Source organism: Phalacrocorax carbo, chromosome 3, assembly GCF_963921805.1.
Source record: "Phalacrocorax carbo chromosome 3, bPhaCar2.1, whole genome shotgun sequence".
Classification (NCBI taxonomy): domain Eukaryota; kingdom Metazoa; phylum Chordata; class Aves; order Suliformes; family Phalacrocoracidae; genus Phalacrocorax; species Phalacrocorax carbo.
The window spans coordinates 35,070,786-35,097,567 of record NC_087515.1 but is presented as its reverse complement, the minus strand read 5'-3'; positions in this window follow the sequence as shown (position 1 = coordinate 35,097,567).

Here is a 26,782-nt window from a genome sequence, read left to right as displayed (position 1 = left end):
GAGCAGCTCCTCATTGGGTGGGCTCAGCAGGTTTGGCCCAACGCAGATGGCCAGGTTGCTGTGGCTCATCCTGCTGGTGGCTGCGTTGTGGCCGATGTGCTGGAGGAGGGACAGCAGCCGCTTCAGGAGGAGGAGGTTGGCTGCAGGCAACTTCTCAGCCACCCTGCGGGGACAGGAACACAACGGTCATGAAGCACATGTTGCCCACAGCCATCCCCCAGCCTTGCCCAAGGCAGGCGGGAGCCAGCGGCTCCGTTAACGCCGGTTTCCAGGGCTTCTCAGCCAGCGGTCCGGGCTCCTGCTCAACAGGCACAGGCAGGCTGCTGCCCACACTTACGCTTTCAGCTCTTCAATCTTCTCCTCCTTGCTGGTCTTCTGCATCGCTGCCATCCAGTCCTCGTAGCGCTCCGTCACGAGGAGCTTGTCAGGGATGCTTCGGAGGAAGTCCTGCAACGCCAAGGGCTCCAGGTGAGCCTCTGAACACTTCAGACCAGCCAGGAGCTCTTCCAAGTGCAGGTCAGAAGCACTCACCTTCAAGAGGATGGCCAGCAGCAGCGCAGGCTGGCTTTCCAGGTCGACGTGTGCGCTGCGTTCCAGGGCCTCCCGCAGCTCCCGAACCTCTGTCCCGCTGGCGGCTCTGCGGAATATCCCCTCCGTCGACGGCCCTTCCCGCTGCAGGACAGCCATCATCTCCTGCAGGAGAAGCAGGACGACAGTTGCTTGGCTGAGGACATGCCTTCCAACAGCCGTGGCCAGAGCACTGCCCCAGATCTGGCTCCTTGCCCCCAAAACGGGGCTGGGCCCAGAAGCACGTTCAGGGGGTGAAGAGCGCAATCCCCCGTCCCCGCAGCTCCTGGGGACACCCACCACGTCCGTGGAGCAGCCGAAGGGAGGGCTGGCGACCCCCTGTCCAGGCTGGCTCACCTGAATGGGCTGGGGCAGGGTGCCAGCCTCCCCGCAGAGGGCTGCCAGGGGCTGCCCAAAGAGCGCCCTGCTGCAGCCGGAGCCCGCCTGCCCTGGCTCCTGGGCAGCGGCCGGGGTGTGCCGCAGGGCAAAGGGCCAGGGCAGCCCCCTCCTCCTCCCGCTGCTGCTGCTGCTCCCTCCTGCTGCAAAGGAAAATAGAGCAAGAGCCCGTCAGCGGGGACCACCAGGCCAGCACTCCCGGAGGCTGCCCTGCCCTGCCCTGCCCTGCCCTGCCATTGCCTGCAGCATGGCGCTGAGCGCTGGGGCAGGACGGGCAGGGAGGCAGCAGCTGGCACCAGGCAGGCTCGTGAGAGCCGGCGTGCCACCGCCACCGGGAGGGACAGCCTGTCCCAGCCCTTGGCCTGCCCTCCTCCAAGCTGTGGGCAGCAGCAGAGGCTCCGAGTCCCTCAGAACCACGTCCAGCGGCCACTGCCCAGCAGTTCTCTTCGCTCGTCCAGGTGATGTCCTTCCTCCCTTGGGCTGCTGCACCTGCATGGGGACACTCAAGGGACAAGCGCGCACAGCTCCTCCCGGCTCCAGCCGAGGAGCGGGGACCCATCTGCCCAGCTCTAGGGACAGAGCTGAGGCAGGCAGCACCTCGAGCGCTCAGCACTCTCAAAGGGGCGCGAGGGCTCAGCTGCCTCCTGCTGCAGCCTGATGGACACTGACTTCCTCTGGGTGAAGGGCAGCAGCAGCAGCAGCAGGAGCAGCCTCAGTTCTGCAGACGTGCCCGTTGTGGGAGAAAAGGAGGCCCTCCCTGCCTTTCTTTCCAAAACTCACCTGGTGCATGGGAAAGTCCCCCTGCATTGCCAGACGGGGCCGGCGGAGGCCCTTGCTTGCAATCAGCCTGCAAGAAGGAGGCTGTGCTTAGAGAGCAGCCCTGCAGCAGAAAGGGCCACGGCGACCTGCTACCCGCCACCAGCAGCCTGAGCGCGGCAGAGCTGGGACCTCTCTGCCCCGTGCATGAGGTTTCCTCCCAGCACCACCAGCAAGGACATGCCAGCCTTCCTGGTGGCTCGCTCAGCCTCTCCGCTCCCCACGTGGCACCACAGGGCCTTCCCTCCCTCCCTCCCGGGAGCACAAGATCATCCTGCTCACCGCGCATCCCTCCACAGCCAGAGGTGGGTGAAAGGCAGCCATTCTCACCTCTGCCTGGCCCTTCATCAGCCTCTCCAGGCTCCTGGTGCTGAATGTCCTCCACTGGCCAAGAGAGAAGCAGTGGAAGAAGGTGAGCAGCGACGCCTCTAATGCTGGGCTGGAGGACCAGTGCTCGGGCACAGAGCGCAGACCGGAGCGACACTCACGGCATGGCGGCGGCTCAGCTCCTTCTGCAGGAGTTTGATGGATGGGAGATGCCTCACCCAGGCTCTCTTGGCTCCTTCTGATGTCCTGTGTACCGGGAAGGGACAGGGAGAGAGCTGGGTGAGCCCCAAGCTGCCCCTTCTCTCTTGTCAGGCAGCTCTGGGCAAGAGCTGCCCGCAGCTGCGGAGACACCTCTCCCCAGCTGGGGAGCTGTGTTCCCCCATCTGGCTGTGCCTGGGGCGTCCCCCCGTCTTACCCCAGCAGTGTGCCCACCCACAGCTCCTTCAGTGCCTGGGAGCTGCAGAAAGAGAGGAGAACCGGCGTCAGGCCCCGCTGCCCCCCAGGCTGTGGGCAGGGGCGGGTGCCTGCACAGCCCTGCCCCGTGGGAGAGACACAGGGGCAAGACGAAGCCCCATGGGGCAGGACAGAAGCGCTCCCCAAGCCCTGGCTCCCTCTGTCCTGCCAGAGCAGCTGCTTTTGCCCTTCCCTTGTGGGGACCAAGAGGTGACCAGGGGTTGCAGGTCGTGAAAAACGCCCCCTCCATCCGTCCCTGCCGGTGTGCTGCCCGCGCCCTGACCAGGCTCCGCACGGAGGGCAGAGGCCATTCACAGCATCGCTGCCGGGGCATGCTTGGGAACCTCTCCTGCCCTGCCACGGCGCATGCCAGCACCACTCACCTGAAAGTGGCAATACAGGAGCCGGTGGGCCAGACGAGGATGATGGAGCTCCTGTCCTCATCGCTGCCTTCCTCCGCCTCCTCCTCTTCCTCCCCCGCTGCCTTCTTCCTGCTGCTCAGCACCCACAGCTGGTCCAGGGGCAGGCGGAGCTGTGGGCGCACGGTGGTGCCATGTCTGCAGAGAGGAGAGGCAGGCACGGAGCTGGAGGAGGCCTCTTTGGGGTCCCCCCGGGCAGAGCCCTGTCCCCAGCTGTCCTCGGCACAGACATTGGTGCATCCGGCACCAAGGTCCAGGGCCTGGGGCTGGTGCCAGGGTGTCCCCGGGTCAGGCATGGGGGAAAGGCAGCTGGTCTCTCAGGGTCTTACCGCAACTTGGCCACGACCAGTTCCTCCTGGAGGAGGAGAAGGCGCCTCTCGCTCCTCTTGCGGCCCCGGGTCAGCCGCACGTCTGCGCTCAGCACCGGCTCAGCGTCGGTGAGAGCCTCCCTGCAGAACAGAGTGCGGCGGGCATGAGGATGGCTGCTGCTGCGGGGCCCGGCTGTGCCTGCGTGTCCCCGAGACACAGGGAGAGCCCACCTGGAGCCACAGCAGCAGTTGGCCTGGCCCATCCCGCCCGGGACAGGAGGGCCCTGGCTGTCCACAAAGGACGCGGCCTAACGGGTGACAGCGAGGATGGGAAGCTGGGTGCTGGTGCCGGGGCAGCCCTGTTTGGCCAGACCCTGCCTCTTCCCAGCGCTGCGGCGTGCCAGCACAGCTCCGTCCTGCTGTCTCTGGTGGCTGTTGGCTCCAACTGACCAACGCTCCAACCCCAACGGACACTGGTGGGGGGGCGGGAGCAAAGGAGGGGGCGGGCACTGGGGTGGGTGTTCTCTGCGGAATGGCCATGTCTGTCTTGCACTGGGGAGCCCAGAGCAGGACGCAGCAGAGGGGGAGGACCACCTCCCTCCACCTGCCAGCTGTGCCCCTTTGGCTTGGGATTCACCGCTGGTTCCGGGCCCCCAGCTAGACTTGGTGCCACTGGTCAGCACCCTGAGGGCCCAGCCTTTCAGCGGATTTTCAGTCTGCCTCCCTGTCTGCTCGGGTAGCCCATGCCTCTTTAGTTTCTCCATGAGGGCCCGGGGTGCCCGAAGGCTGGTCTTGCTAGGACCTTCAAGCCCCAGTAGGACTGTTCAGGTCCCCAAGCCACGCTTTCTTGGCCACAAGTGTGCCAAGTGGCTTTCCCTGGATCCCCCGTGCCTGTACATGGGGCAACCGCAGTCAGTCCCACCCTTTCCACACCTCTCACTGTGCAACTGCAACAAGGCTTAGAAGTGTGTGTTTTTCTCTAGCCAAAGCCGTGGTCAAAATGGGAAGGTTACCTCTTGTTACGGGACAGGGAGAAAGAGGATGAACATGGCTGACAGATTCCAAATACATATTTTTGCAACTTCTTAACGGCAACTTAGTGTTTTGTGCTTTCTGTATTGCTCGGTGTGCCTCAATACTGCATGCTGCAGGTGAAAGGCAACACCATGGTCCAGACCCAGACACAAAGAGGGACCAGCCTCCCCGTGAGAGGGCAGGGCTGTGGGGATCACACCTTTACCCTGCCCCGATTAGGATGAAAACTCTTTCAACATGGAGACTTCCTCCTTCAGAAAGATAGCTATCAGAGCATGAAATACTACCTGGGACAAACATCTTTTCCTGGACTGTGGCATTAAGTGGATAGGCTGTGCATTTTTGAGCAGATGAAGGGCGTTGAAGAACAGCCTCGTGAGGAAGGTGATCTTGGTGAAGCTGTCCGTGGTCTTCAGTGGACATTGGCTCACACACTGACAGGTGTAACCTTGTGCCACGTATTCTCTTGGCCATCTAAAAAAATATGCTTCATTCTTGAATCGATCTCTTCCTGAATAAACTTCAGACTTCTAAAACAATGACCTAACTAGCCTGAAAAGGCCTCAGGACAGAAGCCGAAGGCAGAGTCTTAACGGTCAAATCACTGTAGAGAGATCCTGCCTTTATAGGCTCAGTCTGGCTATAGTCACCGGTTTTATCTTCTGCTTTCTTCTCTGATGCTGGGGTTTTGTTAGAGCTATTTTAGACCAGGTCCATGCGATGCAATGCTGACTCTGGTCAAGACCATCCCATGCTCCTGCCTAGACGTTGCTGCTCACTGTTTGGAGGGAAGAAGGGAGCCTGAAACTTCCTGTTTTATCGCACAACGGTGTTTTTATTGATAGCCCCAAATCCTAATTTTTTTATGATCTCTCCAAAGAGAAGAACCCTTTACAGAAGTCAATTCACCTGTACCTGGTGCCACTTGCATAGCCCTCTCAATCCTTTTCTGTGTGCGTGTGTTACAGGTACAAGCAGGTGGCCATCCAATGGGTTAGCATCTGAGCAGACGAGAGAGGCCTTAAGTCCTTGAAGTGGCTTATTAGGAGCCAGCAAAAGAAGCAGGAGACTTTCCAAGTGCTCATGGTGCTGCAGTTAGAAACGCGTGTCAAGAAAACGTGTGGAGAGCAGCTGCAGGGCAAGCATGGCACTGCCTGTTCCCGTCATGCTTCTCCCAGAGGACTTCCCGTAACCTGTGGTTCTACTATTCTGGGCCGGTGGGATGCAATTTGGGTATAACCTTGAGAACTTACCTGCTATGGAACACAGCAGAAGCAGTCAAACACAGAATCTAAGAGGAGCGCAGTCCTGAGCATGGCCTTTATTGAGGTGCTTTGAAGACGTTCTTAGGCTACAGCACTCGCACACGCACAAAAAAGCATGGGCAGCCCATGGAAGAAGACTCAGAATCATGCAAATAATACTGTCATTTGCCATAAGAGAAGGTGCAATTTCAACATTTCTTTCTGTTCTTTGTTCATTCTAGCGTGGTTCAAGACAATCTGGAGTTTCCAAGACTGCTACTGCCTATTGATCAGACAAAAACCCGATTTCTTGATGGCAAGTTTAGTTCCACATTCCTGTTTGCTAATGTCAGCAGATGTTGCCATCAACATACACAGCACCGGGAGCAAGAGAAGGAGTCACTGGGGCAGCTGTATTTTTTTCCTCTGCAGTTAAGAGCATTTCTGCCTTTTTGTTTGGACCTTGTCTTCAGAAGTAGAAGCAACTACTGTGTGCAGGGCAACTTAGCCCTTTTCAGTAGTCTTTTGTGAGTAAATATCAGTCCCCTAAGTTCCAACAACCGCACGAGAAAAGTGGGATGTGAGCTAAATACAATAAACTGCTGAGTGCAGATTTTTTGGCAAAGTACTTACACATCCGTGACAGAAAAAAAACCAAAATGAAAACACCACGTTTTGGCATAGAATTGGCGTTTGCCAGCAGGAAGAATTAACTGTGTGCAGCAGACTTCCTGCAATAGCGCACGCTGCTGTTTCAGTTATTCCTTAGACAGTTCACGCTAGCTCAACCTACAGAATGTCCATCTTGCCAGGATGATGCTGAACAAGAAATTTTACTCCCCGCGTGCTCTGTTAAGTTAGCCCATACTTATTGGTTTGTGTTTTTTTTTTTTTTTCTTGATGTCTGCTTGCAACTTAGTTGCGTTACAAGTTACAGGAGTTGGAGGGCAAGTTAAAGGGCAAGAAAGCGAAACTTAAAGCATGAAGCCCTCTGTTACTCTGGTGACCGCTTCTTTGTGTGACTAATCCCGTGAAGTTGCCTGCATAATCATTACGCAGCCAAGCTAGAACTTACCCACACAAGTAAATTTAATCACAAAGGTAAATCGGTTTTAGCATTGCTAAGGGTTATATTGTTGTTCCAGTCAAGGCAGGACATCTTCCTTTCTCTCTCAGCACCTGCTCCTCAATGAATAGAAAAAGGCTGATCTGGAGTGAGGGTTGCTATACAAACACCCAACTACCTGGAGTTTTTTTCTTCAGAACTACTGTTAAAATCAGGGCTCATTCCAACTGGTGTCTGTCAAACAAAGAAGTGTAAGCCTTGCTTTTGTGAGACAAACATAAGAGAGCTTGATTATCAACCCTGATTTCCAGTATATGGTTTGCTGCATCCCAGGTTAGGTACCCCTTCTCAGTTGGAAGTCTAGAGGAGAAGTGGATGTTGTACGTGATACTTTTGTTTATTAATTTCAGTTCTGTACAACACAGTCCCACGTGAAACCTTGCGGATGGCATTGCAATAGACTGTAGCTAGTATGTACCCCCTTACTGTACTCTTGCTTGTAGATTTGGAATCAGTTCTTTCCTATTAAGAAAGAGGAAGCTTCTTCAAATACCAACTGCAGGTTCCAAGAAACTGGCAGGCAGGCCTGTTTCTTTCTTTTGAGGAGAAAAATGCAGCTAACTCTTGTATTCACAAGCAAAAACATTCATGGCTTTTTAGCAAATTATTTTTAAACTATAAAGACCTTAGAATTAGGTGAACACCTCTTTGTTTTAACGTGCCCCACACAATGCTTTGTGTTGTTCTGTGTGAGGGATACATTTTCCATGGTCAAAATAAATTTCAGATATGTTGCATGTAAATAAAGCATTATTTGTAAAAGCTGAGAAACACAGAGTTCTTTACATTTCGTACAGAAATGTGACGGTGATCTACCTTAACCGTCATTTTAATTACTGTGTAGGTCCTTACCTGTCATTGCTGAAGCAAGTAAAGCGAGGTAATAGTTAAATAGCTGAGACAAGTAGACGTGAAACGTACGTCGTGGAGTTTTCAGGTGGCTGCTTATGCTTCACCAGTCAAAATATCGGAAATCCCCATATCCAGTTAACAATATTTGATATAATAGTTATTAGAACACTTATACTTTGAGATGACCAAGTCCCCATCAGTGATTTTCCTGTATAGCCCACTGGCATGTAGCTGTTTGGAAAGACGCAGGAAAGTTAGTGGACATGGTGGGGGGTGGCGGGGAAGGAAATATATTGAATTTCACAGGTTTTTGCTAATACAAATAAGCTCACATCCTTGGAAAATATGGTGTCTAATACCTGTTACCATCAGGCAGGGAAACAGTAGCATGTTCCATCCCATTCTTGACTTACATGTAATATCCTTTATGAATTTGTAAAGAATTTGAGTAAAAACCATCTGAAACAGGAGTATTGCCTCAGTCATGAGGGGCTTAAATTTGCAAGATTGTTCTTACTGAAGGCAGTAAGAAGATGTCTTTATCACAATCCGTGAGTTCTCTCACTGTTACCCTCCCGATTCGCCCCCCCATCCCCCTGGCGGGGAGCGAGCGAGCAGTGGTGTGGTGCTCAGGCGCCAGCCAGGGTTAAAGCACGACAAGCTGTGAGCAAAACGGTTAGCTAGTTGACAGCGAGAGCGCTCATCCTTCCTCCTCCGTCACAGTGCGGGAAACCCCTCTATCACATCGGGATGGACAAAAGCCTCAGCAGTCCAGCCTCTGTTGGAGCCGCTTCCAAACTTTTTGGCTCGGCTGACACGTTTATACCGCCCAGCGTGGAAGTTCATCTCTACCATTGCTCAGAGCTGGGGGGTGGGGGTGGGTCTGAAGAAACCGCCCGACAATCAGTATGCAAGGAGAATGGCTGCAGGGGACAGCGAGCTGCAGCTGACGGTGGCTGCATAAGAACCTTCAGCCCCTCCTGGCCACCGTGTGTGTCTACGTGTTGCCCTCACTCTGAGCGAATGGCGCAGCTCCCAGCATACCTCAGGCCTCAGCACGAGCTTTGTCTTAGCGAAAATGCGAACAGGATTTGGAGGCGTGACTGAGTGAACAGTCACACCTCCAGAGGTCCCATCCGGCCTTCACCGACGTGTGCGACTGTGCTGTGGTTTGACTCCTAAAGCCTCTGAACTCAGCCCTGATGCCCCCTGGAAAGGATGCTGGGGCAAGGGATGACCCCAAACTCCTCCCCGAGGATTCATCACCAAACAGCATCTCCCCAGTCCAGAATATGGCATGGCAGACAGAGTGAGAAGAGAGGAAAGATCATTTTATTGCAGACATCAGCTGCAGGGTGCGGGGGCAGGAGGCGCCCAGCAGTCACAGGGGATCAGCCATTAACAGGAAAACGGCACCTACAACGATAGAGTCAGAAAGCACGGATAAAGCCATGAAGGCAGGAACAGGCATGAGTCGGTTCCCCTTTCTTTGGGGAACACCGTTTACGAGCAGTTGTTCATGGCCCAGAAGTGCGAGCTGTTGCTGGCATTGCCTATGGGATGGCTCTGGCACCTTATCCCCAGGGGTGATGCCCTTGGAGACCTGTGCGCGTGCGCAGATGCACAGTGCCCCTGTGCCACGCAGCAGTGCTCGATGGGGAGCCACTGGGGAGCTGCCACGGAGTCCTTTCCAAACCCTGCGCGGCACCATCCCTCGCCGTCCGCCGTCCCTTGCCAGTGAGTTGCACTGGCTTAGGGCGGCGTGCAGAGCTGGGGAGGATGGCCAGCAGAGCCTGGTACACACCTGGGCTTCCGGACACGCTGCACCTTCCTGCATCTTTTCAGTGCTCCATCCCCAGAAACGGTTTCTGTCTTCCTCCTCTTCTTTTCTGCGCAGCTTTCCCTCTCCTCTCCCCAGGCCTGTTTTCTCTTTTGCTTTCTCTTGTTCTCCTTGTCCCGGGGAGAGCCTGAAAACCTTTCCATCCCACCTTGCTGTTAGATAGGGAAAGGCACGATCCACTGGAGTCAGTTCTGATTTTAGCCAAAGCAAGCTCGTTTTACCTTCTTTGCTCGGCGAGGCTGGCCAGCTCTTCCGGGCGTACGAGGGACTCTGCCGCACTCTCGGGGGTGGTGGGAGGCAAAGCTGGAGCTGCCTACGACAGAAAGGTCGGAGTTAGCAGGTGGCAAGAGATGACCTGGAGCAGTAAGCGACCGCTTGCCAAATTGCTACCTTAGCTCTCCAGAGGAGATCCCTGTGGCTGGCTTGCATCAGCCACATTTTGCGCAGTCCCCCCTCCCCCTCCAAACAGACTTGATAAAGCTCTGCCAAACAAAGTAGGACCTGGGCAAAACCCCTCTGAAGTTGACAGCTACTCCCCTACTCCCCTCTGTATTTTTAGCAGGCATTGTGTTTGGTTAAGCACACGCCTAGTGCATCTGAGAAACAGCCTTGCCAGTTTTCCTTACTACGTGTCGTCCTGGCGGGTGGAGGAATAACCCAGGCACACGCCAGCTCTACTGCCAGGCAGAGGCACAGCAGCGACTTGGCCCCATCAGAAACTCCACCGCTATGCCAGGCATGCTGTCACAGCGTTTGGGGACCTGGCGTACCTCTCCTGTTTCAGACTCTCCCACCATATCTCCCCCAGCCTCTCTGAGGACACCGAGCAGAGAGGGGCGTACATGCAACAAGGCTGCTGCCTGATGCTCGGTGCCTGCTGCGACTGCAGGGACGCTGGGCTCTTCCAAAGGCACTTCTGGAAAGCAAAAGCATGTGCAGCAAAGTGACTTCTTGGAAGGAAAAAAACAGCTCAAGCAAAACCCGCCCAAAGCCCTACACCACTTCTGGTTTCAGCCCTCGGATGCCCTGTCTGCTGGCTTCAGCTCCTCTTGCAGAGCAAACCGTTCGTGCCCCCAGAGGCAGTGGCCAAACAGAGGCGACGGCACAAGCGAGGCTCAGAGGACAATGCTCGATGCCCAGCCCCGCCAGAAACAATGCTGAAGTTTCTGGTGTCCCAAGCCCCAGGCTCAGTCCCTCCTCTTACCTCTCGATCTCCCCGCGGGGACTGGCGACTCCTCGGCTGCTGGACAGGAAAGGGCGGTTGTCTCCTCCCCAAAGAGTTCCCTGCAGTTGTCTATCATGAACTCCACCAGCACGTTCACCTGCACACAGGACACCCTTGTCCTCAAGCCAGCTGCCTGAAAGGAGGCCAGGCGGCCTCTCCCACTCCTGAGCCTTGCCTCTGCGCAGAAGGCTGTGCCTGTGGGGCTGCTCTTGCAGGCAGCCACCCCACCCGCATTTGCTCAAGAGAGGAGGCAGCCAGGGACCTCTGAGCAGCCAAGCTCCGATGGGCCAGGGAGGTCGCAGCCGGCTGCTCAAGAGAGCGTACCTTCTCAGTCACCGCCAGCAGGGCCTGCAGCGGGAGCAGCTCCTCATTGGGTGGGCTCAGCAGGTTTGGCCCAACGCAGATGGCCAGGTTGCTGTGGCTCATCCTGCTGGTGGCTGCGTTGTGGCCGATGTGCTGGAGGAGGGACAGCAGCCGCTTCAGGAGGAGGAGGTTGGCTGCAGGCAACTTCTCAGCCACCCTGCGGGGACAGGAACACAACGGTCATGAAGCACATGTTGCCCACAGCCATCCCCCAGCCTTGCCCAAGGCAGGCGGGAGCCAGCGGCTCCGTTAACACCGGTTTCCAGGGCTTCTCAGCCAGCGGTCCGGGCTCCTGCTCAACAGGCACAGGCAGGCTGCTGCCCACACTTACGCTTTCAGCTCTTCAATCTTCTCCTCCTTGCTGGTCTTCTGCATCGCTGCCATCCAGTCCTCGTAGCGCTCCGTCACGAGGAGCTTGTCAGGGATGCTTCGGAGGAAGTCCTGCAACGCCAAGGGCTCCAGGTGAGCCTCTGAACACTTCAGACCAGCCAGGAGCTCTTCCAAGTGCAGGTCAGAAGCACTCACCTTCAAGAGGATGGCCAGCAGCAGCGCAGGCTGGCTTTCCAGGTCGACGTGTGCGCTGCGTTCCAGGGCCTCCCGCAGCTCCCGAACCTCTGTCCCGCTGGCGGCTCTGCGGAATATCCCCTCCGTCGACGGCCCTTCCCGCTGCAGGACAGCCATCATCTCCTGCAGGAGAAGCAGGACGACAGTTGCTTGGCTGAGGACATGCCTTCCAACAGCCGTGGCCAGAGCACTGCCCCAGATCTGGCTCCTTGCCCCCAAAACGGGGCTGGGCCCAGAAGCACGTTCAGGGGGTGAAGAGCGCAATCCCCCGTCCCCGCAGCTCCTGGGGACACCCACCACGTCCGTGGAGCAGCCGAAGGGAGGGCTGGCGACCCCCTGTCCAGGCTGGCTCACCTGAATGGGCTGGGGCAGGGTGCCAGCCTCCCCGCAGAGGGCTGCCAGGGGCTGCCCAAAGAGCGCCCTGCTGCAGCCGGAGCCCGCCTGCCCTGGCTCCTGGGCAGCGGCCGGGGTGTGCCGCAGGGCAAAGGGCCAGGGCAGCCCCCTCCTCCTCCCGCTGCTGCTGCTGCTCCCTCCTGCTGCAAAGGAAAATAGAGCAAGAGCCCGTCAGCGGGGACCACCAGGCCAGCACTCCCGGAGGCTGCCCTGCCCTGCCCTGCCCTGCCCTGCCCTGCCATTGCCTGCAGCATGGCGCTGAGCGCTGGGGCAGGACGGGCAGGGAGGCAGCAGCTGGCGCCAGGCAGGCTCGTGAGAGCCGGCGTGCCACCGCCACCGGGAGGGACAGCCTGTCCCAGCCCTTGGCCTGCCCTCCTCCAAGCTGTGGGCAGCAGCAGAGGCTCCGAGTCCCTCAGAACCACGTCCAGCGGCCACTGCCCAGCAGTTCTCTTCGCTCGTCCAGGTGATGTCCTTCCTCCCTTGGGCTGCTGCACCTGCATGGGGACACTCAAGGGACAAGCGCGCACAGCTCCTCCCGGCTCCAGCCGAGGAGCGGGGACCCATCTGCCCAGCTCTAGGGACAGAGCTGAGGCAGGCAGCACCTCGAGCGCTCAGCACTCTCAAAGGGGCGCGAGGGCTCAGCTGCCTCCTGCTGCAGCCTGATGGACACTGACTTCCTCTGGGTGAAGGGCAGCAGCAGCAGCAGCAGGAGCAGCCTCAGTTCTGCAGACGTGCCCGTTGTGGGAGAAAAGGAGGCCCTCCCTGCCTTTCTTTCCAAAACTCACCTGGTGCATGGGAAAGTCCCCCTGCATTGCCAGACGGGGCCGGCGGAGGCCCTTGCTTGCAATCAGCCTGCAAGAAGGAGGCTGTGCTTAGAGAGCAGCCCTGCAGCAGAAAGGGCCACGGCGACCTGCTACCCGCCACCAGCAGCCTGAGCGCGGCAGAGCTGGGACCTCTCTGCCCCGTGCATGAGGTTTCCTCCCAGCACCACCAGCAAGGACATGCCAGCCTTCCTGGTGGCTCGCTCAGCCTCTCCGCTCCCCACGTGGCACCACAGGGCCTTCCCTCCCTCCCTCCCGGGAGCACAAGATCATCCTGCTCACCGCGCATCCCTCCACAGCCAGAGGTGGGTGAAAGGCAGCCATTCTCACCTCTGCCTGGCCCTTCATCAGCCTCTCCAGGCTCCTGGTGCTGAATGTCCTCCACTGGCCAAGAGAGAAGCAGTGGAAGAAGGTGAGCAGCGACGCCTCTAATGCTGGGCTGGAGGACCAGTGCTCGGGCACAGAGCGCAGACCGGAGCGACACTCACGGCATGGCGGCGGCTCAGCTCCTTCTGCAGGAGTTTGATGGATGGGAGATGCCTCACCCAGGCTCTCTTGGCTCCTTCTGGTGTCCTGTGCACCGGGAAGGGACAGGGAGAGAGCTGGGTGAGCCCCAAGCTGCCTCTTCTCTCTTGTCAGGCAGCTCTGGGCAAGAGCTGCCCGCAGCTGCGGAGACACCTCTCCCCAGCTGGGGAGCTGTGTTCCCCCATCTGGCTGTGCCTGGGGCGTCCCCCCGTCTTACCCCAGCAGTGTGCCCACCCACAGCTCCTTCAGTGCCTGGGAGCTGCAGGAAGAGAGGAGAACCGGCGTCAGGCCCTGCTGCCCCCCAGGCTGTGGGCAGGGGCGGGTGCCTGCACAGCCCTGCCCCGTGGGAGAGACACAGGGGCAAGACGAAGCCGCATGGGGCAGGACAGAAGTGCTCCCCAAGCCCTGGCTCCCTCTGTCCTGCCAGAGCAGCTGCTTTTGCCCTTCCCTTGTGGGGACCAAGAGGTGACCAGGGGTTGCAGGTCGTGAAAAACGCCCCCTCCATCCGTCCCTGCCGGTGTGCTGCCCGCGCCCTGACCAGGCTCCGCATGGAGGGCAGAGGCCATTCACAGCATCGCTGCCGGGGCATGCTTGGGAACCTCTCCTGCCCTGCCACGGCGCATGCCAGCACCACTCACCTGAAAGTGGCAATACAGGAGCCGGTGGGCCAGACGAGGATGATGGAGCTCCTGTCCTCATCGCTGCCTTCCTCCGCCTCCTCCTCTTCCTCCCCCGCTGCCTTCTTCCTGCTGCTCAGCACCCACAGCTGGTCCAGGGGCAGGCGGAGCTGTGGGCGCACGGTGGTGCCATGTCTGCAGAGAGGAGAGGCAGGCACGGAGCTGGAGGAGGCCTCTTTGGGGTCCCCCCGGGCAGAGCCCTGTCCCCCAGCTGTCCTCGGCACAGACGTTGGTGCATCCGGCACCAAGGTCCAGGGCCTGGGGCTGGTGCCAGGGTGTCCCCGGGTCAGGCATGGGGGAAAGGCAGCTGGTCTCTCAGGGTCTTACCGCAACTTGGCCACGACCAGTTCCTCCTGGAGGAGGAGAAGGCGCCTCTCGCTCCTCTTGCGGCCCCGGGTCAGCCGCACGTCTGCGCTCAGCACCGGCTCAGCGTCGGTGAGAGCCTCCCTGCAGAACAGAGTGCGGCGGGCATGAGGATGGCTGCTGCTGCGGGGCCCGGCTGTGCCTGCATGTCCCCGAGACACAGGGAGAGCCCACCTGGAGCCACAGCAGCAGTTGGCCTGGCCCATCCCGCCCGGGACAGGAGGGCCCTGGCTGTCCACAAAGGACGCGGCCTAACGGGTGACAGCGAGGATGGGAAGCTGGGTGCTGGTGCCGGGGCAGCCCTGTTTGGCCAGACCCTGCCTCTTCCCAGTGCTGCGGCGTGCCAGCACAGCTCCGTCCTGCTGTCTCTGGTGGCTGTTGGCTCCAACTGACCAACGCTCCAACCCCAACGGACACTGGTGGGGGGGCGGGAGCAAAGGAGGGGGCGGGCACTGGGGTGGGTGTTCTCTGCGGAATGGCCATGTCTGTCTTGCACTGGGGAGCCCAGAGCAGGACGCAGCAGAGGGGGAGGACCACCTCCCTCCACCTGCCAGCTGTGCCCCTTTGGCTTGGGATTCACCGCTGGTTCCGGGCCCCCAGCTAGACTTGGTGCCACTGGTCAGCACCCTGAGGGCCCAGCCTTTCAGCGGATTTTCAGTCTGCCTCCCTGTCTGCTCGGGTAGCCCATGCCTCTTTAGTTTCTCCATGAGGGCCCGGGGTGCCTGAAGGCTGGTCTTGCTAGGACCTTCAAGCCCCAGTAGGACTGTTCAGGTCCCCAAGCCACGCTTTCTTGGCCACAAGTGTGCCAAGTGGCTTTCCCTGGATCCCCCGTGCCTGTACATGGGGCAACCGCAGTCAGTCCCACCCTTTCCACACCTCTCACTGTGCAACTGCAACAAGGCTTAGAAGTGTGTGTTTTTCTCTAGCCAAAGCCGTGGTCAAAATGGGAAGGTTACCTCTTGTTACGGGACAGGGAGAAAGAGGATGAACATGGCTGACAGATTCCAAATACATATTTTTGCAACTTCTTAACGGCAACTTAGTGTTTTGTGCTTTCTGTATTGCTCGGTGTGCCTCAATACTGCATGCTGCAGGTGAAAGGCAACACCATGGTCCAGACCCAGACACAAAGAGGGACCAGCCTCCCCGTGAGAGGGCAGGGCTGTGGGGATCACACCTTTACCCTGCCCCGATTAGGATGAAAACTCTTTCAACATGGAGACTTCCTCCTTCAGAAAGATAGCTATCAGAGCATGAAATACTACCTGGGACAAACATCTTTTCCTGGACTGTGGCATTAAGTGGATAGGCTGTGCATTTTTGAGCAGATGAAGGGCGTTGAAGAACAGCCTCGTGAGGAAGGTGATCTTGGTGAAGCTGTCCGTGGTCTTCAGTGGACATTGGCTCACACACTGACAGGTGTAACCTTGTGCCACGTATTCTCTTGGCCATCTAAAAAAATATGCTTCATTCTTGAATCGATCTCTTCCTGAATAAACTTCAGACTTCTAAAACAATGACCTAACTAGCCTGAAAAGGCCTCAGGACAGAAGCCGAAGGCAGAGTCTTAACGGTCAAATCACTGTAGAGAGATCCTGCCTTTATAGGCTCAGTCTGGCTATAGTCACCGGTTTTATCTTCTGCTTTCTTCTCTGATGCTGGGGTTTTGTTAGAGCTATTTTAGACCAGGTCCATGCGATGCAATGCTGACTCTGGTCAAGACCATCCCATGCTCCTGCCTAGACGTTGCTGCTCACTGTTTGGAGGGAAGAAGGGAGCCTGAAACTTCCTGTTTTATCGCACAACGGTGTTTTTATTGATAGCCCCAAATCCTAATTTTTTTATGATCTCTCCAAAGAGAAGAACCCTTTACAGAAGTCAATTCACCTGTACCTGGTGCCACTTGCATAGCCCTCTCAATCCTTTTCTGTGTGCGTGTGTTACAGGTACAAGCAGGTGGCCATCCAATGGGTTAGCATCTGAGCAGACGAGAGAGGCCTTAAGTCCTTGAAGTGGCTTATTAGGAGCCAGCAAAAGAAGCAGGAGACTTTCCAAGTGCTCATGGTGCTGCAGTTAGAAACGCGTGTCAAGAAAACGTGTGGAGAGCAGCTGCAGGGCAAGCATGGCACTGCCTGTTCCCGTCATGCTTCTCCCAGAGGACTTCCCGTAACCTGTGGTTCTACTATTCTGGGCCGGTGGGATGCAATTTGGGTATAACCTTGAGAACTTACCTGCTATGGAACACAGCAGAAGCAGTCAAACACAGAATCTAAGAGGAGCGCAGTCCTGAGCATGGCCTTTATTGAGGTGCTTTGAAGACGTTCTTAGGCTACAGCACTCGCACACGCACAAAAAAGCATGGGCAGCCCATGGAAGAAGACTCAGAATCATGCAAATAATACTGTCATTTGCCATAAGAGAAGGTGCAATTTCAACATTTCTTTCTGTTCTTTGTTCATTCTAGCGTGGTTCAAGACAATCTGGAGTTTCCAAGACTGCTACTGCCTATTGATCAGACAAAAACCCGATTTCTTGATGGCAAGTTTAGTTCCACATTCCTGTTTGCTAATGTCAGCAGATGTTGCCATCAACATACACAGCACCGGGAGCAAGAGAAGGAGTCACTGGGGCAGCTGTATTTTTTTCCTCTGCAGTTAAGAGCATTTCTGCCTTTTTGTTTGGACCTTGTCTTCAGAAGTAGAAGCAACTACTGTGTGCAGGGCAACTTACCCCTTTTCAGTAGTCTTTTGTGAGTAAATATCAGTCCCCTAAGTTCCAACAACCGCACGAGAAAAGTGGGATGTGAGCTAAATACAATAAACTGCTGAGTGCAGATTTTTTGGCAAAGTACTTACACATCCGTGACAGAAAAAAAACCAAAATGAAAACACCACGTTTTGGCATAGAATTGGCGTTTGCCAGCAGGAAGAATTAACTGTGTGCAGCAGACTTCCTGCAATAGCGCACGCTGCTGTTTCAGTTATTCCTTAGACAGTTCACGCTAGCTCAACCTACAGAATGTCCATCTTCCCAGGATGATGCTGAACAAGAAATTTTACTCCCCGCGTGCTCTGTTAAGTTAGCCCATACTTATTGGTTTGTGGTTTTTTTTTTTCTTTCTTGATGTCTGCTTGCAACTTAGTTGCGTTACAAGTTACAGGAGTTGGAGGGCAAGTTAAAGGGCAAGAAAGCGAAACTTAAAGCATGAAGCCCTCTGTTACTCTGGTGACCGCTTCTTTGTGTGACTAATCCCGTGAAGTTGCCTGCATAATCATTACGCAGCCAAGCTAGAACTTACCCACACAAGTAAATTTAATCACAAAGGTAAATCGGTTTTAGCATTGCTAAGGGTTATATTGTTGTTCCAGTCAAGGCAGGACATCTTCCTTTCTCTCTCAGCACCTGCTCCTCAATGAATAGAAAAAGGCTGATCTGGAGTGAGGGTTGCTATACAAACACCCAACTACCTGGAGTTTTTTTCTTCAGAACTACTGTTAAAATCAGGGCTCATTCCAACTGGTGTCTGTCAAACAAAGAAGTGTAAGCCTTGCTTTTGTGAGACAAACATAAGAGAGCTTGATTATCAACCCTGATTTCCAGTATATGGTTTGCTGCATCCCAGGTTAGGTACCCCTTCTCAGTTAGAAGTCTAGAGGAGAAGTGGATGTTGTACGTGATACTTTTGTTTATTAATTTCAGTTCTGTACAAAACAGTCCCACGTGAAACCTTGCGGATGGCATTGCAATAGACTGTAGCTAGTATGTACCCCCTTACTGTACTCTTGCTTGTAGATTTGGAATCAGTTCTTTCCTATTAAGAAAGAGGAAGCTTCTTCAAATACCAGCTGCAGGTTCCAAGAAACTGGCAGGCAGGCCTGTTTCTTTCTTTTGAGGAGAAAAATGCAGCTAACTCTTGTATTCACAAGCAAAAACATTCATGGCTTTTTAGCAAATTATTTTTTAAACTCTAAAGACCTTAGAATTAGGTGAACACCTCTTTGTTTTAACGTGCCCCACACAATGCTTTGTGTTGTTCTGTGTGAGGGATACATTTTCCATGGTCAAAATAAATTTCAGATATGTTGCATGTAAATAAAGCATTATTTGTAAAAGCTGAGAAACACAGAGTTCTTAACATTTCGTACAGAAATGTGACGGTGATCTACCTTAACCGTCATTTTAATTACTGTGTAGGTCCTTACCTGTCATTGCTGAAGCAAGTAAAGCGAGGTAATAGTTAAATAGCTGAGACAAGTAGACGTGAAACATACATCGTGGAGTTTTCAGGTGGCTGCTTATGCTTCACCAGTCAAAATATCGGAAATCCCCATATCCAGTTAACAATATTTGATATAATAGTTATTAGAACACTTATACTTTGAGATGACCAAGTCCCCATCAGTGATTTTCCTGTATAGCCCACTGGCATGTAGCTATCTGGAAAGACGCAGGAAAGTTAGTGGACATGGCGGGGGGTGGGGGGGTGGCGGGGAAGGAAATATATTGAATTTCACAGGTTTTTGCTAATACAAATAAGCTCACATCCTTGGAAAATATGGTGTCTAATACCTGTTACCATCAGGCAGGGAAACAGTAGCATGTTCCATACCATTCTTGACTTACATGTAATATCCTTTATGAATTTGTAAAGAATTTGAGTAAAAACCATCTGAAACAGGAGTATTGCCTCAGCCATGAGGGGCTTAAATTTGCAAGATTGTTCTTACTGAAGGCAGTAAGAAGATGTCTTTATCACAATCCGTGAGTTCTCTCACTGTTACCCTCCCGATTCGCCCCCCCATCCCCCTGGCGGGGAGCGAGCGAGCAGTGGTGTGGTGCTCAGGCGCCAGCCAGGGTTAAAGCACGACAAGCTGTGAGCAAAACGGTTAGCTAGTTGACAGCGAGAGCGCTCATCCTTCCTCCTCCGTCACAGTGCGGGAAACCCCTCTATCACATCGGGATGGACAAAAGCCTCAGCAGTCCAGCCTCTGTTGGAGCCGCTTCCAAACTTTTTGGCTCGGCTGACACGTTTATACCGCCCAGTGTGGAAGTTCATCTCTACCATTGCTCAGAGCTGGGGGGTGGGGGTGGGTCTGAAGAAACCGCCCGACAATCAGTATGCAAGGAGAATGGCTGCAGGGGACAGCGAGCTGCAGCTGACGGTGGCTGCATAAGAACCTTCAGCCCCTCCTGGCCACCGTGTGTGTCTACGTGTTGCCCTCACTCTGAGCGAATGGCGCAGCTCCCAGCATACCTCAGGCCTCAGCACGAGCTTTGTCTTAGCGAAAATGCGAACAGGATTTGGAGGCGTGACTGAGTGAACAGTCACACCTCCAGAGGTCCCATCCGGCCTTCACCGACGTGTGCGACTGTGCTGTGGTTTGACTCCTAAAGCCTCTGAACTCAGCCCTGATGCCCCCTGGAAAGGATGCTGGGGCAAGGGATGACCCCAAACTCCTCCCCGAGGATTCATCACCAAACAGCATCTCCCCAGTCCAGAATATGGCATGGCAGACAGAGTGAGAAGAGAGGAAAGATCATTTTATTGCAGACATCAGCTGCAGGGTGCGGGGGCAGGAGGCGCCCAGCAGTCACAGGGGATCAGCCATTAACAGGAAAACGGCACCTACAACGATAGAGTCAGAAAGCACGGATAAAGCCATGAAGGCAGGAACAGGCATGAGTCGGTTCCCCTTTCTTTGGGGAACACCGTTTACGAGCAGTTGTTCATGGCCCAGAAGTGCGAGCTGTTGCTGGCATTGCCTATGGGATGGCTCTGGCACCTTATCCCCAGGGGCGATGCCCTTGGAGACCTGTGCGCGTGCGCAGATGCACAGTGCCCCTGTGCCACGCAGCAGTGCTCGATGGGGAGCCACTGGGGAGCTGCCACGGAGTCCTTTCCAAACCCTGCGCGGCACCATCCCTCGCCGTCCGCCGTCCCTTGCCAGTGAGTTGCACTGGCTTAGGGCGGCGTGCAGAGCTGGGGAGGATGGCCAGCAGAGCCTGGTACACACCTGGGCTTCCGGACACGCTGCACCTTCCTGCATCTTTTCAGTGCTCCATCCCCAGAAACGGTTTCTGTCTTCCTCCTCTTCTTTTCTGCGCAGCTTTCCCTCTCCTCTCCCCAGGCCTGTTTTCTCTTTTGCTTTCTCTTGTTCTCCTTGTCCCGGGGAGAGCCTGAAAACCTTTCCATCCCACCTTGCTGTTAGATAGGGAAAGGCACGATCCACTGGAGTCAGTTCTGATTTTAGCCAAAGCAAGCTCGTTTTACCTTCTTTGCTCGGCGAGGCTGGCCAGCTCTTCCGGGCGTACGAGGGACTCTGCCGCACTCTCGGGGGTGGTCGGAGGCAAAGATGGAGCTGCCTATGACAGAAAGGTCGGAGTTAGCAGGTGGCAAGAGACGACCTGGAGCAGTAAGCGACCGCTTGCCAAATTGCTACCTTAGCTCTCCAGAGGAGATCCCTGTGGCTGGCTTGCATCAGCCACATTTTGCGCAGTCCCCCCTCCCCCTCCAAACAGACTTGATAAAGCTCTGCCAAACAAAGTAGGACCTGGGCAAAACCCCTCTGAAGTTGACAGCTACTCCCCTACTCCCCTCTGTATTTTTAGCAGGCATTGTGTTTGGTTAAGCACACGCCTAGTGCATCTGAGAAACAGCCTTGCCAGTTTTCCTTACTACGTGTCGTCCTGGCGGGTGGAGGAATAACCCAGGCACACGCCAGCTCTACTGCCAGGCAGAGGCACAGCAGCGACTTGGCCCCATCAGAAACTCCACCGCTATGCCAGGCATGCTGTCACAGCGTTTGGGGACCTGGCGTACCTCTCCTGTTTCAGACTCTCCCACCATATCTCCCCCAGCCTCTCTGAGGACACCGAGCAGAGAGGGGCGTACATGCAACAAGGCTGCTGCCTGATGCTCGGTGCCTGCTGCGACTGCAGGGACGCTGGGCTCTTCCAAAGGCACTTCTGGAAAGCAAAAGCATGTGCAGCAAAGTGACTTCTTGGAAGGAAAAAAACAGCTCAAGCAAAACCCGCCCAAAGCCCTACACCACTTCTGGTTTCAGCCCTCGGATGCCCTGTCTGCTGGCTTCAGCTCCTCTTGCAAAGCAAACCGTTCGTGCCCCCAGAGGCAGTGGCCAAACAGAGGCGACGGCACAAGCGAGGCTCAGAGGACAATGCTCGATGCCCAGCCCCGCCAGAAACAATGCTGAAGTTTCTGGTGTCCCAAGCCCCAGGCTCAGTCCCTCCTCTTACCTCTCGATCTCCCCGCGGGGACTGGCGACTCCTCGGCTGCTGGACAGGAAAGGGCGGTTGTCTCCTCCCCAAAGAGTTCCCTGCAGTTGTCAATCATGAACTCTACCAGCACGTTCACCTGCACACAGGACACCCTTGTCCTCAAGCCAGCTGCCTGAAAGGAGGCCAGGCGGCCTCTCCCACTCCTGAGCCTTGCCTCTGCGCAGAAGGCTGTGCCTGTGGGGCTGCTCTTGCAGGCAGCCACCCCACCCGCATTTGCTCAAGAGAGGAGGCAGCCAGGGACCTCTGAGCAGCCAAGCTCCGATGGGCCAGGGAGGTCGCAGCCGGCTGCTCAAGAGAGCGTACCTTCTCAGTCACCGCCAGCAGGGCCTGCAGCGGGAGCAGCTCCTCATTGGGTGGGCTCAGCAGGTTTGGCCCAACGCAGATGGCCAGGTTGCTGTGGCTCATCCTGCTGGTGGCTGCGTTGTGGCCGATGTGCTGGAGGAGGGACAGCAGCCGCTTCAGGAGGAGGAGGTTGGCTGCAGGCAACTTCTCAGCCACCCTGCGGGGACAGGAACACAACGGTCATGAAGCACATGTTGCCCACAGCCATCCCCCAGCCTTGCCCAAGGCAGGCGGGAGCCAGCGGCTCCGTTAACGCCGGTTTCCAGGGCTTCTCAGCCAGCGGTCCGGGCTCCTGCTCAACAGGCACAGGCAGGCTGCTGCCCACACTTACGCTTTCAGCTCTTCAATCTTCTCCTCCTTGCTGGTCTTCTGCATCGCTGCCATCCAGTCCTCGTAGCGCTCCGTCACGAGGAGCTTGTCAGGGATGCTTCGGAGGAAGTCCTGCAACGCCAAGGGCTCCAGGTGAGCCTCTGAACACTTCAGACCAGCCAGGAGCTCTTCCAAGTGCAGGTCAGAAGCACTCACCTTCAAGAGGATGGCCAGCAGCAGCGCAGGCTGGCTTTCCAGGTCGACGTGTGCGCTGCGTTCCAGGGCCTCCCGCAGCTCCCGAACCTCTGTCCCGCTGGCGGCTCTGCGGAATATCCCCTCCGTCGACGGCCCTTCCCGCTGCAGGACAGCCATCATCTCCTGCAGGAGAAGCAGGACGACAGTTGCTTGGCTGAGGACATGCCTTCCAACAGCCGTGGCCAGAGCACTGCCCCAGATCTGGCTCCTTGCCCCCAAAACGGGGCTGGGCCCAGAAGCACGTTCAGGGGGTGAAGAGCGCAATCCCCCGTCCCCGCAGCTCCTGGGGACACCCACCACGTCCGTGGAGCAGCCGAAGGGAGGGCTGGCGACCCCCTGTCCAGGCTGGCTCACCTGAATGGGCTGGGGCAGGGTGCCAGCCTCCCCGCAGAGGGCTGCCAGGGGCTGCCCAAAGAGCGCCCTGCTGCAGCCGGAGCCCGCCTGCCCTGGCTCCTGGGCAGCGGCCGGGGTGTGCCGCAGGGCAAAGGGCCAGGGCAGCCCCCTCCTCCTCCCGCTGCTGCTGCTGCTCCCTCCTGCTGCAAAGGAAAATAGAGCAAGAGCCCGTCAGCGGGGACCACCAGGCCAGCACTCCCGGAGGCTGCCCTGCCCTGCCCTGCCCTGCCCTGCCATTGCCTGCAGCATGGCGCTGAGCGCTGGGGCAGGACGGGCAGGGAGGCAGCAGCTGGCGCCAGGCAGGCTCGTGAGAGCCGGCGTGCCACCGCCACCGGGAGGGACAGCCTGTCCCAGCCCTTGGCCTGCCCTCCTCCAAGCTGTGGGCAGCAGCAGAGGCTCCGAGTCCCTCAGAACCACGTCCAGCGGCCACTGCCCAGCAGTTCTCTTCGCTCGTCCAGGTGATGTCCTTCCTCCCTTGGGCTGCTGCACCTGCATGGGGACACTCAAGGGACAAGCGCGCACAGCTCCTCCCGGCTCCAGCCGAGGAGCGGGGACCCATCTGCCCAGCTCTAGGGACAGAGCTGAGGCAGGCAGCACCTCGAGCGCTCAGCACTCTCAAAGGGGCGCGAGGGCTCAGCTGCCTCCTGCTGCAGCCTGATGGACACTGACTTCCTCTGGGTGAAGGGCAGCAGCAGCAGCAGCAGGAGCAGCCTCAGTTCTGCAGACGTGCCCGTTGTGGGAGAAAAGGAGGCCCTCCCTGCCTTTCTTTCCAAAACTCACCTGGTGCATGGGAAAGTCCCCCTGCATTGCCAGACGGGGCCGGCGGAGGCCCTTGCTTGCAATCAGCCTGCAAGAAGGAGGCTGTGCTTAGAGAGCAGCCCTGCAGCAGAAAGGGCCACGGCGACCTGCTACCCGCCACCAGCAGCCTGAGCGCGGCAGAGCTGGGACCTCTCTGCCCCATGCATGAGGTTTCCTCCCAGCACCACCAGCAAGGACATGCCAGCCTTCCTGGTGGCTCGCTCAGCCTCTCCGCTCCCCACGTGGCACCACAGGGCCTTCCCTCCCTCCCTCCCAGGAGCACAAGATCATCCTGCTCACCGCGCATCCCTCCACAGCCAGAGGTGGGTGAAAGGCAGCCATTCTCACCTCTGCCTGGCCCTTCATCAGCCTCTCCAGGCTCCTGGTGCTGAATGTCCTCCACTGGCCAAGAGAGAAGCAGTGGAAGAAGGTGAGCAGCGACGCCTCTAATGCTGGGCTGGAGGACCAGTGCTCGGGCACAGAGCGCAGACCGGAGCGACACTCACGGCATGGCGGCGGCTCAGCTCCTTCTGCAGGAGTTTGATGGATGGGAGATGCCTCACCCAGGCTCTCTTGGCTCCTTCTGGTGTCCTGTGCACCGGGAAGGGACAGGGAGAGAGCTGGGTGAGCCCCAAGCTGCCTCTTCTCTCTTGTCAGGCAGCTCTGGGCAAGAGCTGCCCACAGCTGCGGAGACACCTCTCCCCAGCTGGGGAGCTGTGTTCCCCCATCTGGCTGTGCCTGGGGCGTCCCCCCGTCTTACCCCAGCAGTGTGCCCACCCACAGCTCCTTCAGTGCCTGGGAGCTGCAGAAAGAGAGGAGAACCGGCGTCAGGCCCCGCTGCCCCCCAGGCTGTGGGCAGGGGCGGGTGCCTGCACAGCCCTGCCCCGTGGGAGAGACACAGGGGCAAGACGAAGCCGCATGGGGCAGGACAGAAGCGCTCCCCAAGCCCTGGCTCCCTCTGTCCTGCCAGAGCAGCTGCTTTTGCCCTTCCCTTGTGGGGACCAAGAGGTGACCAGGGGTTGCAGGTCGTGAAAAACGCCCCCTCCATCCGTCCCTGCCGGTGTGCTGCCCGCGCCCTGACCAGGCTCCGCACGGAGGGCAGAGGCCATTCACAGCATCGCTGCCGGGGCATGCTTGGGAACCTCTCCTGCCCTGCCACGGCGCATGCCAGCACCACTCACCTGAAAGTGGCAATACAGGAGCCGGTGGGCCAGACGAGGATGATGGAGCTCCTGTCCTCATCGCTGCCTTCCTCCGCCTCCTCCTCTTCCTCCCCCGCTGCCTTCTTCCTGCTGCTCAGCACCCACAGCTGGTCCAGGGGCAGGCGGAGCTGTGGGCGCACGGTGGTGCCATGTCTGCAGAGAGGAGAGGCAGGCACGGAGCTGGAGGAGGCCTCTTTGGGGTCCCCCCGGGCAGAGCCCTGTCCCCCAGCTGTCCTCGGCGCAGACGTTGGTGCATCCGGCACCAAGGTCCAGGGCCTGGGGCTGGTGCCAGGGTGTCCCCGGGTCAGGCATGGGGGAAAGGCAGCTGGTCTCTCAGGGTCTTACCGCAACTTGGCCACGACCAGTTCCTCCTGGAGGAGGAGAAGGCGCCTCTCGCTCCTCTTGCGGCCCCGGGTCAGCCGCACGTCTGCGCTCAGCACCGGCTCAGCGTCGGTGAGAGCCTCCCTGCAGAACAGAGTGCGGCGGGCATGAGGATGGCTGCTGCTGCAGGGCCCGGCTGTGCCTGCGTGTCCCCGAGACACAGGGAGAGCCCACCTGAAGCCACAGCAGCAGTTGGCCTGGCCCATCCCGCCCGGGACAGGAGGGCCCTGGCTGTCCACAAAGGACGCGGCCTAACGGGTGACAGCGAGGATGGGAAGCTGGGTGCTGGTGCCGGGCAGCCCTGTTTGGCCAGACCCTGCCTCTTCCCAGTGCTGCGGCGTGCCAGCACAGCTCCGTCCTGCTGTCTCTGGTGGCTGTTGGCTCCAACTGACCAACGCTCCAACCCCAACGGACACTGGTGGGGGGGCGGGAGCAAAGGAGGGGGCGGGCACTGGGGTGGGTGTTCTCTGCGGAATGGCCATGTCTGTCTTGCACTGGGGAGCCCAGAGCAGGACGCAGCAGAGGGGGAGGACCACCTCCCTCCACCTGCCAGCTGTGCCCCTTTGGCTTGGGATTCACCGCTGGTTCCGGGCCCCCAGCTAGACTTGGTGCCACTGGTCAGCACCCTGAGGGCCCAGCCTTTCAGCAGATTTTCAGTCTGCCTCCCTGTCTGCTCGGGTAGCCCATGCCTCTTTAGTTTCTCCATGAGGGCCCGGGGTGCCCGAAGGCTGGTCTTGCTAGGACCTTCAAGCCCCAGTAGGACTGTTCAGGTCCCCAAGCCACGCTTTCTTGGCCACAAGTGTGCCAAGTGGCTTTCCCTGGATCCCCCGTGCCTGTACATGGGGCAACCGCAGTCAGTCCCACCCTTTCCACACCTCTCACTGTGCAACTGCAACAAGGCTTAGAAGTGTGTGTTTTTCTCTAGCCAAAGCCGTGGTCAAAATGGGAAGGTTACCTCTTGTTACGGGACAGGGAGAAAGAGGATGAACATGGCTGACAGATTCCAAATACATATTTTTGCAACTTCTTAACGGCAACTTAGTGTTTTGTGCTTTCTGTATTGCTCGGTGTGCCTCAATACTGCATGCTGCAGGTGAAAGGCAACACCATGGTCCAGACCCAGACACAAAGAGGGACCAGCCTCCCCGTGAGAGGGCAGGGCTGTGGGGATCACACCTTTACCCTGCCCCGATTAGGATGAAAACTCTTTCAACATGGAGACTTCCTCCTTCAGAAAGATAGCTATCAGAGCATGAAATACTACCTGGGACAAACATCTTTTCCTGGACTGTGGCATTAAGTGGATAGGCTGTGCATTTTTGAGCAGATGAAGGGCGTTGAAGAACAGCCTCGTGAGGAAGGTGATCTTGGTGAAGCTGTCCGTGGTCTTCAGTGGACATTGGCTCACACACTGACAGGTGTAACCTTGTGCCACGTATTCTCTTGGCCATCTAAAAAAATATGCTTCATTCTTGAATCGATCTCTTCCTGA